Genomic DNA, 15,424 nt, shown 5'->3' with positions numbered 1-15,424 from the left:
CTGGAAAGGGGGGTCTGAGCTGGCAACCCTGAGGTACCCAAGTTACAATCTGATGCCGTGTTCAAATCAACTGGGAACTGGGAAATCTCTGAATTCCGAATTCAGTGCGTTCAAGACAACTGGCAACTCAGGGAAAAAAGGAGCTCCAACTGGGAAAAATTGTTTTGAACGGTCATCCAACTCGGAATTCCAACTCGGGAACTCGGGCCTCCGACTTTCCGACTTGAAGATCATTGACGTCATGATTTTACCTAGTACCAGAGTTCACAGTTGTCTTGAAATCACCATAAATCAGTCAAGTGAACTATCCCTTGTTATAACATCTTTGGTCTGACAGACGCTTACGTGACTACCAGAATGCATTATATAATGTCAACAAACATGGTCCCACACATAGCCGGCAAATAGCTCATCATCATAATCAGTACAACATTCCAAAAAGTATTTAAACACATCATATGTGTCCATTACAATCTATGCAAGAATCTGAATGCATGATTTGTCACCAGTACTTGAAAACATGTAAATTAAAACAGTAAATACATTATGATCCATACATTCATACGGTGTGCTACAGCAGAAACAACAACACAATATGCAGAAAATAAGCGACTTACTTTAATAGGAACTCACACAAAAGCCTCAAAAATAAATTGTCCACAACAGTGAAATGGGCTACTTCTTATGTGAATTAACGAGGAGGCTGAACACACCTCAATTCAAACTTGTTCGAAAATAATTTGTTAAATTGAAACATAGCCTATAGATAATTAGCAGGCAGCATGCCTTGGTTTGAGGGGAGCGCGGGTAACTCTCTTGTTGCCTAACAATCACATTTTGGAACAGTGAGAGCATTCTGACATCACACGCATGAAAAAATCTAAGAAGTAGAACATAAGCAACAAATAATGTCAGTTTACATAAATGATGTTTCACAATTGGGTTATCAAATGTATCAAAGTAATGAAGTGGGTTACCTTCTGTATTTGTACAAATAATGAGCCTGTGAAACTGCTGACGCTGACAGGTGAAGGTTGCTGGCCGGATATTCGCAAACATGTGGCTGACTGTTCCATTCATAGGAATGCTCACAATGAGGGCATGTCTGCATGATGCTGATGAGGGCCCCCTTGCTGGTCTTCTCTATACTGCATGTTCAGCTGCAAACTGGACATCTCTCGAACAACTGCAGCAGACAATATTATGAGGTGTGTTGACTAGGAGGGCCTGTGACAGGGTGATAGAATTGACTGCCACGTGGTAAATTGCACTTTGTTCTGAAGAAAGGACAAAGCTTTTTGCTAATGCAATTCACAACCAAAATGACTACTAGCTATATCTGCTTGGCTAGGGAATTAGCCTACTATTTTGTCAAGCCAGATATTTTTGAGTACTTGTGTCGCATGACACTTTTATTCTGAGGTCTTGCCTGACAAGCTGTAAAAATAGCAAGTGAACAGTGAATGAAATTATTTTGAGATGTTGCTAAACCATTGCACTCCCATTGCTGGACATTTTATGATACCCACCTTTGCTCCTTCTGGTAGGACCCGGCATCTATTCATGACCAGGGGATCGGTATGGCACCCAACTGTGCACTTTGTATAACAGAAAACAGGGTTAATAATTGTCATCATCCCTCAAACATTGCTCGAGGAATAACGTCATCTCGTTTGGAAGCTAATTCTATGCTTTATAGAGGTAGACTGACTGGCTCCAGATTGGATAAGATTCAGGACGGTGATGCCGTTACACTATGCAACCAACTGTGACATGTTTTGCTATGGCCCTGGGTTGGTTTGAGCTTGTTGCTGCTAGTTAGTACACTGCTGTAGTCAGACATGAGTTAGCTAGTACCACCATAGCTGCATCCAATATGTATTTGTGCCCTGGACATGGGTTGCACCTCGGAGGCTAATGTGACTGTTTAGTCTAAATGACACTAACTTAAAGTGGCATGGAAATATGAAAACATTGCTAAAGTAGGCAAATAATCAGTAGGAAACAACTTTGCATAATTGTGATGTCGTCAAATTTACTTTAGAGAGATGGCAATGTTGCCATTACTGTTACTAGCAAAGTTAGTCCAAAATAGCTAGCAATGCTAATGTTAGCGAGGTAAAATATGGTGGTCCCCTCAATCTTAGTTAGCTGGCTAAAGTTATACTGCATCTAAAGTTAATCTGGTGACATCACAATCATCAATCTATGGTAGTGTGTTGTATCGACTACATTGAACAGGGCTCGCAAATATCGATGGTCACAGACAGTCCAATTAGCATTATGCGATGGAGAATGAGGATGCTAATGCTACAATGCTTGTTAGGGTGGCAGGTAGCATGGTGGGTAGGAGCGTTGGGCCAGTAACCGAAAGGTTGCTGGGTCGAATCCCCGAGCTGACAAGGCAAAAATATGTCGTTCTGCCCTGAGCAAGGCAGTGAACCCACTGTTCCCCGGGTGCCGATGACGTGGATGTTGATTAAGGCAGCCCCCCGCACCTCTCTGATTCAGAGGGGTTGGGTTAAATGTGGAAGACACATTTCAGTTGAATGCATTCAGTTGTACAACTGACTAGGTCTCCACCTTTCCCCGAAGCTGTATACAGTGAGTTATTTTTTACTTCTCACCCTATACTATTAGGAAAGGTTCCACTACTACTAAGTACTGTGGTGAGGATAAATGTGTTGGGCAACAGAGACACAGCTCTGTTTGTTGCTCAACCTCCCAAGGCTGATCTGAGAAACCCCTACAAAAACAGGTATTTCCTACCTGTTACCTTTGGCGAACTTACCAAGAACTTCTCAAACTTCTTGTGAAAAATGGAAGAGGGGTCCGAGGCTAGGTTAGAGATGGAACATAAAAAAAAATAAGTTGCTGAGTTGACAGAGAGATTGCAACAGCAATATCGAGTGCTGCAGAAGGCACGTGAGGATCAGCGAGAAGCTATGTCGCTGGCTCATGTTGTAATCGAGCAGCAAAAGAAGGCTGCTGCACCAACTGTGTACATTCCTCGAGAACTAAAGGTAGTGGGGCCGCAGGGGAGCAGACTGTTGTGGAATGGATCGCTCTAGTAAAGTCGACCATCCGGGTCTCCCGTGTGCCGGTAAGTGATCGGGCTGAGCTAATCAAACAGCATCTGAAAGGAGAGGCCAGTGCAACGGTGAAGCTGATGTTAGAAGACGATGAAGAGGATGATGTTGCCAGCATTCTTACACTGCTTCTGGATACGTATGGGGATAAGGTTCCTCTCGGGACCTTGTTTAAGGAATTCTGCAAACAAAATTCGACAGAGTGAGGAAAAAAGATCCCAAACGTGTTGCAGACCCTGAAGAAATACTCAAAGAACAGCTGGTGTTGGGATTCTGGGATGATGCATTGCGCCGGGAGATGAAGAACACAGTCCTGAATGAGAAGAAAATGTCCTTCATCAATGTGATGAATGCTGCCATCACTTGGTCAGAGGAGTAGGAGAACCACGCTCTAACCCCAGCGGTTCAGGCAGGAGCTACTTGGAGGACCATGCCCATGTTGGGCCAACTAACAGACACTGATGGCCAGGATGAGAGAAGCCCATCAACCATCAGTAGTCAGTCTGCTGGTAACAACTCTTTGAAAGAAAACCAGGCTAGTCAGACCTCTAAAGCTTACAGCGGGGTGAACAGGCAGTGGCTAGGGTGGTTAATGTCCTTGATGATCTTTTTGGACTTCCTGTGACATTGGGTGCTGTATGTGTCTTGGAGGGCGGGTAGTTTGCCCCTGGTAATGCGTTCAGCAGACCACACCACCCTCTGGAGAGCCCTGCGGTTGTGGGCGGTGCAGTTGCCGTACCAGGTGGTGATTCAGCCCGACAGGATGCTCTCAATTGTGCATGTGTAAGTTTGTGAGGGTTTTAGGTGATAAGCCAAATTTCATCAGCCTCCTGAGGTTCAAGAGGCTATGTTGCGCCTTCTTCACCACACTGTCTGCGTGGGTGGACCATTTCAGTTTGTCAGTGATGTGTACGCCAAGGAACTTGAAGCTTTCCACCTTCTCCACTGCGGTCCCATCGATGTGGATAGGGGGGTGCACCCTCTGCTGTTTCCTGAAGTCCACAATCAACTCCTTTGTTTTGTTGATGTTGAGTGAGAGGTTATTTTCCTGGCACCACACTCCCAGAGCCCTCACCTCCTCCCTGTAGGCGGTCTCGTCATTGTTTTGTTGGTAATCAAGCCTACTACTGTTGTGTCGTCTGCAAACTTGATGATTGAGTTGGAGGCGTGCTTGGCCACGCAGTCATGGGTGAACAGGGAGTACAGGAGGGGGCTGAGCACGCATCCTTGTGGGGCCCCAGTGTTGACGATCAGCGAAGTGGAGATGTTGTTTCCTATCTTCACCACCTGGGGGCGGCCTGTCAGGAAGTCCAGGACCCAGTTGCACAGGGCGGGGTTCAGACCCAGGGCCTCGAGCTTAATGATGAGCTTGGAGGGTACTGTGGTGTTGAATGCTGAGCTATAGTAAATGAACAGCATTCTTACATAGGTATTCATTTTGTTCAGATGGAATAGGGCAGTGTGCAGTGTGATGGCAATTGCATCGTCTGTGGATCTATTGGGGCGGTAAGCAAATTGAAGTGGGTCTAGGGTGACAGGTAAGGCAGAGGTGATATGATTCTTGACTAGTCTCTCAAAGCACTTCATGATGACAGAGGTGAGTGCTACAGGACGATAGTCATTTAGTTCAGTTACCTTTGCTTTCTTGGGTACAGGAACAATGGTGGCCCACTTGAAGCATGTGGGAATAGCAGACTGGGAAAGGGAGAGATTGAATATGTCCATGAACACACCAGCCAGCTGGTCTGCGCATGCTCTAAGGACGCGGCTAGGGATGCCGTCTGGGCCGGCAGCCTTGCGGGGGTTAACATGCTTAAATGTCTTAATCACGTCGGCCATGGAGAAGGAGAGGCCACAGTCCTTGGTAGTGGGCCTCGTCATTGGCACTGTGTTATCCTCAAAGCGGGTGAAGAAGGTGTTTAGCTTGTCTGGAAGCGAGACGACGGTGTCGGCGACGTGGCTGGTTTTCTTATTGTAGTCCGTGATTGTCTGTAGACCCTGCCACATACGTCTCATGTCTGAGCCGTTGAATTGTGACTCCACTTTGTCTCTATTCTGATGTTTTGCCAGTTTAATTGCCTTGCGCAGTGAGTAGCTACACTGTTTGTATTCTGCCATATTCCCAGTCACCTTGCCATGGTAGAATGCGGTGGTTCGCGCTTTCAGATTTGCGCGAATGCTGCCGTCTATACACGGTTTCTGGTTAGGGTAGGTTTTAATAGTCACAGTAGGCACAACATCACCTATACACTTCCTGATAAACTCAGTCACTGTTTCAGTGTATATGTCTAAATTATTTTCGGAAGCTACCTGGAACATATCCTAGTCCGCGTGATCAAAACAATCTTGAAGTGTGGATTCCCATTGGTCAGACCAGCGTTGAATAGCCCTGTTTGAGTTTCTGCCTATAGGAAGGGAGAAGCAAAATGGAGTCGTGGTCAGATTTGCCGAAAGGAGGGCGGGGGAGGGCCTTATAACCATCCCGGAAGTTTGAATAGCAATGGTCGAGGATTATAGCAGCGCAAGTACAACAGTTGATATGTTGATAGAACTTCGGCAGCCTAGCTACAATAAATGCAGCCTCAGGAGATGTGGTTTCCAGTTTGCATAAGGTCCTGTGAAGTCTTTGAGGGCCGTCGTGGTATTGGCTTGAGTGGGGATATACACGGCTGTGACTATAACCAAAGAAAATTATCTTGGGAGATAATACGGTCGGCATTTGATTGTGAGATATTTTAGGTTGGGTGAACAGAAGGACTCAAGTTCCTCTATGTTACTACATTAACAACCAAAATAAAACAGGTGGGGTTCTAGGAGAGGTTCTCAAAGACGCTCATGGGGGTGTCCACTGAAGTTGACTAGCAACAACAACTGGGACCTAAAAGACACCATGAGCACCCACTAAACTTGCCCAAGAAGATGCAAACAAAATTAAAACCCACACCAAACCTAAAGACATGAAGCAAACCTAAAGTTGGAGCAAAACAAAAACAGGGAAGGATTCTTTTTTTTATCAAATAGGGAGAGCTAACTAAAGGTGTTAATCCTCCCCATCTCTCTAGCCATCTGGAGCATTGGGCCAGCCGCTCTTAAGTATCATACTGACTGACGAAATGACAAGTCAGCACAGGTGTAACACATACTGACTAACGAACTGGACCAACGTGGAACGTCCAACCTCTAAATATAAATGGAAAAACCAAGGCCTGTAACAAACCCAAAACAGTCAACCTGAAATCCAGTGACAACATCTGTAAACCTGAGTAATAATTTCATAGAAGAATAAACTGAAATATTTGCATATTAAAGGCTGAGTCACTGACAAACCATGGATGTGTCACACCCTGGCTCTGGGGACTCTATATGTTGAGCCAGGGTGTGTAAATTCTATGTGTTTGTGTTCTATGTGAATTATCTAGTTGTTGTATTTCTATGTTGGCCAGAGTGGTTCTCAATCAGAGGCAACGAGTGTCAGCTGTGGCTGGTTGTCTCTGATTGGGAACCACATTTAAACAGGCTGTTTTCCCACAGTAGTTGTGGGATCTTGTTCCGTGTTGGTTTATTTTGTAGCCAAGGACTTCACGTGTCGTTATCGTTTGTTGTTTTGTTCTTGTTATCACTATTGATAATAAAGTATGTTCGCTCATCACGCTGCGCCTTGGTCCACTCACTCTAACGATCGTGACAGAAGATCCCACCATACCAGGACCAAGCAGCGTGTCCAGGAGCAGGCAGCCTGGATGTGGGAGCAGATATTGGACGGGCAGGGGTCCTGGACCTGGGAGGAAATCCAGGCCGGGATGGATCGCCATCCATGGAAGGAGACGGTAGAGGCGCGACGGAGAGAGGAGCAACGACGTCAACAGTGTCGTCGTCGGACGGACGAGAGGCAACCCCAAAACATTTTTAGGGGGGGGGCACACGGCATGGGCGACGAGGCAGCTACAGGGCGTATTGGGAGGTTAGGTGAGGAGGCCACCAGGTTAAGGGGGCTATTGGTCCAGAGGGAGCAGGAGTTAGTGGTTCAGAGGGTGGAGCTACTGGAGGCGATAAGGGAGAAGGTGAGAGTAGATGCACGGCGAGAGGAACTGTGTAGGCAGCTGAGGGAGCGGAGGGTTATGAAGAAACCCAGTCCCGCTCCTCACACCAAGCAAGTGGTGTGTGTCACCAGTCCGGTCCGGCCCGTTCCTGCTCCCCGCACTAAGTTGATGGTGCGCGTCGCCAGCCCGGCCCGGCCTGTTCCTGCCCCTCGCACCAAGCCTACGGTGCGCGTCGCCAGCCCTGCCCGGCCTGTTCCTGCCCCTCGCACCAAGCCTACGGTGCGCGTCGCCAGCCCGGCCCGGTCTGTTCCTGCTCCCCGCACCAAGCTAATGGTGCGCGTCGCCAGCCCGGCCCGGCCTGTTCCTGCTCCCCGCACCAAGCTAAGGGTGCGCGTCGCCAGCCCGGCCCGGCCTGTTCCTGCTCCCCGCACCAAGCTAATGGTGCGCGTCGCCAGCCCGGCCCGGCCTGTTCCTGCCACTCGCACAAAGCCTACGGTGCGCGTCGCCAGCCCGGCCCGGCCTGTTCCTGCTCCCCGCACCAAGCTAATGGTGCGCGTCGCCAGCCCGGCCCGGCCCGGCCTGTTCCTGCCACTCGCACCAAGCTAATGGTGCGCGTCGCCAGCCCGGCCCGGCCTGTTCCTGCCACTCGCACCAAGCCTACGGTGTGCGTCGCCAGCCCGGCCCGGCCTGTTCCTGCCACTCGCACCAAGCTAATGGTGCGCGTCGCCAGCCCGGCCCGGCCTGTTCCTGCCACTCGCACCAAGCCTACGGTGCGCGTCGCCAGCCCGGCCCGGCCTGTTCCTGCCACTCGCACCAAGCCTACGGTGCGCGTCGCCAGCCCGGCCCGGCCTGTTCCTGCCACTCGCACCAAGCCTACGGTGTGCGTCGCCAGCCCGGCCCGGCCTGTTCCTGCCACTCGCACCAAGCCTATGGTGCGCGTCGCCAGCCCGGCCCGGCCTGTTCCTGCCACTCGCACCAAGCCAGGGGTGCGAGTCGTCAGCCCGGTATGGCCCATTCCTGCTCCATGCACCAAGCCAGGAGTGCGCATCGTCAGCCCGGTACGGCCCGTTCCTGCTCCACGCACCAAGCCAGGGTTGCGCATCGTCAGACCGGTCCGGCCCGTTGCTGCTCCACGCACCAAGCCAGGGGTGCGCATCGTCAGCCCGGTCCGGCCCGTTCCTGCTCCACGCACCAAGCCAGGGGTGCGCGTCGTCAGTCCGGCACAACCCGTGCCTGGGTCACCGGTGCCTGGTCAGGTACCGGTCAGCTGCTCCACACCGGAACCTAAGCAATCCGCTCCTACGATGTCCAGTCCAGCTCCAGCCAGCGGGGCCAGACCGGACCAGGGGCGCTACGGGGGGATGGTTGAAGGGTGGTGGTCAAGCCCGGAGCCGGAACCGCCTCCGAGGAGGAATGCCCACCCAGCCCTCCCCTGTTTGGTTTATGTTGAGGCGCGGTCGCAGTCCGCGCCTTTGGGGGGGGGTACTGTCACACCCTGGCTCTGGGGACTCTATATGTTGAGCCAGGGTGTGTAAATTATATGTGTTTGTGTTCTATGTGAATTATCTAGTTGTTGTATTTCTATGTTGGCCAGAGTGGTTCTCAATCAGAGGCAACGAGTGTCAGCTGTGGCTGGTTGTCTCTGATTGGGAACCACATTTAAACAGGCTGTTTTCCCACAGTAGTTGTGGGATCTTGTTCCGTGTTGGTTTATTTTGTAGCCAAGGACTTCACGTGTCGTTATCGTTTGTTGTTTTGTTCTTGTTATCACTATTGATAATAAAGTATGTCCGCTCATCACGCTGCGCCTTGGTCCACTCACTCTAACGATCGTGACAGGATGACTTAAATATAATTTCTTGGCCCACTTTTGAAGACATTCCGTTCAAATTGAGCTTCTTGGGGAAATTAGTCCACCGCGACCTTGTCAATTGATGACCTGAGGACACTGTGCATCTGCCACTGTCTTCTAATGGCAGTCGCTGATGCCTCAGTGACTGAAATGCTCCTTGAGTATATACTGTATACAACGAGGTGGCGGCAGGAATGCACAAAAAGGCATGAGGCAAAAAACGTATTAGGCCAAGCATATTACAAACAGCGACAATTCCCACGAGCCAACCTATCATGGATCAGCACCAAGGTCAGGAAGAGTGCTAAGATTGGCTACTCATTCTGACTCAGTTTACATTAAATATGTGTGAAAGTCTATATTACATTAGAATAGGTCATAGGCCTCTACTGTATGTGACCTTGTATAACATTTAAAGAGCAACTTCCCCTAAAAAACTACTTCTCATTTAGAAAACAGCCTATGTGGTGCCGATTGAGTCAAACATTTATTCTACTGTCAAAATTGACTAGAAGGTGTAAATGGAATCATTTTGGTCATAAAGTCCGTCTCATCCAAAACAGAATTTTGTGAGACTTGTGGTCGTGACTGCATCACAACGTAAATGTAGGTTGGGTTTGTTTCAATCCTGCCCACATGCCCACAGCTGGCAGCAAACAAGTAATCACCAAATTAGAGTGCAGTTGCATGCGACCCGATCGTAATGCCTGTGGTACATTTGGATTGGCTTTGGATATCCCTATGGGGCTAGTTAGGGACCATCGGTAAATTACATAATGTACATGGGACAATATGTTACAATTCCAATAGCTCCAAATTTAAATGACTTAACCTCAAACCAACTATAAATAGAAGAAATTCATATACAAATATTGAAAGCATTTAAAGACAACTGAAAGGTGTGCAACATGAAAATATTGTCTTATTTACATTGTGTAATTATTAACTAGCCCCGGAGATAGGCTATCCAGTCAAACCAACTTTGCCATGGTCGCATACCAGTCGGCTGAATCTAATTGGCAAAATAATTTGTCTAACTCTTCCCACCTGCGAACACACACGAAACACCCACATCAAACCACACCCTGAAACCAATTCATATTTGAATTCAGTCATGGCTGATAGCATTTCTTATTAATGAACCTAATCTAAAACTAGGCCAAATTAAGACGTTTAGCCGCCCTTTAACACCTGTGGTCTCTGGGCTGTGGATTGAAAGCATCACGCATTAGAGATTGTGTAATACTGTATGCTTTCTAATGTAAGTTCCCTGTGCTTGGAATTGTAATGGTACTCAAGTATGCACATTAGAGATAGCTGAACTATAACACACTCAGAATATATACAATATGATCCCTTATTGATGTCACTTAAATCCATTTCAGTGTAGATTAAGGGAAGGAGACAGGTTAAAGAAGGATTTTTAAGCCTTGAGACATGGATTGTGTATGTGTGCCATTCAGAGGGTGAATGGGCAAGGCAAAATATGTATGTGCCTTTGAACGGGGTATGGGGGTATGTGCCAGGCGCACCTGTTTGTATCAAGAACTGCAACAATGCTGGATTTTTCATACTCAACAGTTTCCCGTGTGTATCAAGAATGGTCCACCACCCAAAGGACATCCAGCCAACTTTACACAACTGTGGGAAGCATTGGAGACATGGGCCAGCATCCCTGTGGAACGCTTGACACCTTGTAAAGTCCATGCCCCAATGAATTGAGGCTGGTCCGAGGCCAAAAAGGGGGGTGCAACTCATTATCATTGTTCATGGTAAAATAATGCTTGAGACTGTAATGGCCTTATCTAGAAGAAGAGCCCTGAGACTATTTCAGGGAGTTGAGGGGGCGTAAATGGCTGAGGTTGGAGATGGTTAACACTCTTTATTAATTACATGTTTAACAGCGCTTCCAGATTTCTAGATGGTTCTTCTCTTCCATTTCTCTCCTCTCTCCCTTTCTGTGTGACTCCAGTAATATTCCATGATAATTTGTGTTCCCTTCCTCTCTAACACACACCCACAAACTCCTTCCTTCTAACTCCATTCATCCCTCCCTTTCTTCACTCTCAGGTCTGAGCAGAACTAACTTGTTCACTCCTGGTAACCGAGCCAGGAGTCATGGACAATTTGGCAATTGCTTCAGTCTGCTCAGCCCAAGCCTTTTAAAATGACCCAAATTCAACTGTGACCTATGAAAATATACTGTAAAAAATGGATGCTTCTCAGGCTTGATGCCCCAAGTTATTTGCCAGGTAAATTTAAAGAAATGGGTCAGTTGCAATGAACATAATCTAGATACCCTAATTTAATCTGCATCTCATTAACACACACACACACACCTTACTCAAATTCAGACTAAGGAACAGTAATTGGTGCGTTAACCTTATTGAATACAGCAATTGAGAATGTTAAATTAAGAGATACATCAATCATTAGAATTATCTCTGTGGTTAAATCTCAAAATAATTTCAGAGTTGAAGATGATCTAATGTCCCAAAATTACCACATAATCTCCAGGAAAGCTTTATCACAATTAACCCTATGTTCCATAACCTGTAATCTATAGAGTGAAGTGGAAGGAATAATTGAACATACAGTGCATTTAAGAGACAAACAACTCAGCAATCACTCCTATGTTAGCTAATCATCTATTACTATCATCCTGGTTCCTCACAATTAACTTTGTACCATCTTGTGAACCTGGCACTCATAGGGTTATGTGGGGCTGATAATTGACCGCATGTAAATCCTAAAATAAGAGGCAGTGTGGGAATAGCTCTTATTTTAGCTCATCAGGTCTAACTGTCACTCAGATCTGTTGGTTACCTGTGTGTCCCAGGGGGGGAACGGGGTTGGGGGAGGTTGTCCCCCTGTGAAAGGTCAGGTTGGATTAGAAGACAGTCTGTGAGTTATAGGATATAGAGCTGTGTTAGCAGCATGGGGAGGTGCAGATACAGAGATGTGTTAGCAGCAGGGGGCTGGAGGAGGGTAGGGGTGGTGGATATTCAGAGTTATCACGGTTACGTCGGTGATGAGAGATGTGAAATGGAGACGAGTCATGCCATTGGTTATAATAACATTGTTTTTAGAATAGCAATAAACAAGACAAGTTCTTGTCTCATAATGCTGTCTCTATGGGAACAAGGCATCTGACTGACCCAAAATAATAACCTAGATTGCATGTTGATTTGTAGTGAAGGAATAAGACAAAATGATAAGACACAATAAGGTGATCAAAATTTCTATCTGATCAACTGGCTTCTGGTTTATTTGTTTCTGTGGTATTTGACTACATATTCCCCCAGCATCACTTGTTTATTTTCTGTTCCAAGGGAACCTTCTAGATTCTAGATCCATGTGGGGGACATCCATGGGAGGAAATTCCATGGGAACCAGTCGATATTAATGACAAACCGATAGATTTTTGGCATAATCAATATAACCAACACATTTTGGCCCTAAAAACAGTGCATTTCCAGAATAATATTTGTCACGGTTTCGGCCGAGGCTGCTCCTCCTCCTGGTTCGGGCAGGCTTCGGCGGTCGTCGTCCCCGGAGTACTAGCTGCCACCGATCTATGTTTCATGTTCGTTTGGTTTGGTCTTAATGTTGTACACCTGTGTCTAGTTAGTCCTCGTTAGTGTTCTATTTAGTTCTCGTTGTGTGTGTCTGTGTTTGTGTGTGATTGCGCTTCTGTTACGTGTTGGAGCTACTATTTCCCTCCAGTGTTTTGGAGTGGTTACGTTGCACGCCGTTTATTTTGTCGCCTTCAGGCTTATTGTGCTTTTGTTTTGTGTGTAATTTGCACTAAAGCCTTTGGACTGAGCCTCTGCGTCCTGCGCTTGATTCATACACCACACCCACCTTCAGCACCCTATGACAATATTATTATACCTTTTAACGAGGAGATTATTTTAACTCATTTGTCATTCTCGTTTAACTCCCGTTTTTATTGTTTTGTCTAGACTTTACCATCTGGCACGTGTCCTCATTCCAGAAACATCCGTCGGCGAGATTGGTTGCCTTCAGTGACCACTGAAATCTTCCCTCCATTATGTCTGTTACCATGACAGCAACAGGAAAGAAGTCATATTTTCTTGGTAAATAAGCATATAATCAAAACATGTCATTAATGAATCTATCGTCCAACCCCAAGTAATATAACCACTGAAATGACTCATTTTCTTCTGTCCTTTCCATCCTCAACAAACCAGATCTCCTTCTGCTTCATTTATATGGGCCATTTGTCATGACATGAGGTCGGCATCTATCTTGGTTCATTAAGTCAGAGACAGACTTCATATTGAGGAGTCTCGCAATTATACTCTGAGGTCAATATCCAAACACATTTCCAATGCATAATTAATGACCAGTTGGGGGATTAGGAGAGGGGCAAGACTCTCGTGGAGGAAACAGCTGTGTCGTGCTTAATGTGCAGGTTGCATGTTGGGAAAATATGGGTCAGCCCACGGGGGAGGAGAAAGATGGATAGATATTCCCCAATTATCAATCTTACTGGGAATGATCTTTCACAAATGTGACTGTTTTTACGGGTAGAAGTTCATCTTTTGATATCATGTTAATAATTTAGGGGAAAGGGGGTTATGGTTCAGATATCTGGCGAAATCCTTGAGTTTATTTTAATGAGCAATGGTTATACTGTCTTCCAAAATGAGATCAATTTTACTTTCTTTAGTTATTGTAGTAAATCTGTGATAAATGTGTGTAGGGACAGACATATTTACACTACTACAAATATCACAAATACATAATTGTGTGATTCATATAAACATTTATTGGTTAGTTTGTAAATTGTAAAGTTGTAAATGATATATACATGGTCAGTTTGTTAACCCATTTACACATGATATGTAGTCAATGTGAGAGATCGTCAAAAGTTACAATTCTCATCGTGGCAATGTCATATAACCATCCGAACAAGGACAATGTGTTTCAAATATCAACAGGAGTATTGGATATATTTTTTAATCATATTATTAATAAACTTTGATAGTATTAATATACTGTATTTATATTCATAATACATTTTTTACATGCAATTGTAAACTTTGTGCCAATGCCATCTTATCAAACTTGCAAGCAAGTTCCCGCACTTAGCGCCAAAAAGCAGAGGACCTGGCTATTTACACAAATATTTTCAATAAATAATTAATTGTATCTATTTTTTATTGATAATAATTTTATAAATTCTTAATTCTTTATCCATTGTTAATTGATAATTACAGTGGGGGAAAAAAGTATTTAGTCAGCCACCAATTGTGCAAGTTCTCCCACTTAAAAAGATGAGAGAGGCCTGTAATTTTCATCATAGGTACACGTCAACTATGACAGACAAATTGAGAGAAAAAAATCCAGAAAATCACATTGTAGGATTTTTTATGAATTTATTTGCAAATTATGGTGGAAAATAAGTATTTGGTCACCTACAAACAAGCAAGATTTCTGGCTCTCACAGACCTGTAACTTCTTCTTTAAGAGGCTCCTCTGTCCTCCACTCGTTACCTGTATTAATGGCACCTGTTTGAACTTGTTATCAGTATAAAAGACACCTGCCCACAACCTCAAACAGTCACACTCCAAACTCAACTATAGCCAAGACCAAAGAGCTGTCAAAGGACACCAGAAACAAAATTGTAGACCTGCACCAGGCTGGGAAGACTGAATCTGCAATAGGTAAGCAGCTTGGTTTGAAGAAATCAACTGTGGGAGCAATTATTAGGAAATGGAAGACATACAAGACCACTGATAATCTCCCTCGATCTGGGGCTCCACGCAAGATCTCACCCCGTGGGGTCAAAATGATCACAAGAACGGTGAGCAAAAATCCCAGAACCACACGGGGGGACCTAGTGAATGAACTGCAGAGACCTGGGACCAAAGTAACAAAGCCTACCATCAGTAACACACTGCGCCGCCAGGGACTCAAATCCTGCAGTGCCAGATGTGTCCCCCTGCTTAAGCCAGTACATGTCCAGGCCCGTCTGAAGTTTGCTAGAGTGCATTTGGATGATCTAGAAGAGGATTGGGAGAATGTCATATGGTCAGATGAAACCAAAATATAACTTTTTGGTAAAAACTCAACTTGTCGTGTTTGGAGGACAAAGAATGCTGAGTTGCATCCAAAGAACACCATACCTACTGTGAAGCATGGGGGTGGAAACATCATGCTTTGGGGCTGTTTTTCTGCAAAGGGACCAGGACGACTGATCCGTCTAAAGGAAAGAATGAATGGGGCCATGTATCGTGAGATTTTGAGTGAAAACCTCCATCCATCAGCAAGGGCATTGAAGATGAAACGTGGCTGGGTCTTTCAGCATGACAATGATCCCAAACACACCGCCCGGGCAACGAAGGAGTGGCTTCGTTAGAAGCATTTCAAGGTCCTGGAGTGGCCTAGCCAGTCTCCAGATCTCAACCCCATA

This window comes from Coregonus lavaretus (genome assembly GCF_964263955.1).
Source record: "Coregonus lavaretus genome assembly, chromosome: 29".
Classification (NCBI taxonomy): Eukaryota; Metazoa; Chordata; class Actinopteri; order Salmoniformes; family Salmonidae; genus Coregonus; species Coregonus lavaretus.
This window is presented reverse-complemented; position numbering follows the sequence as displayed.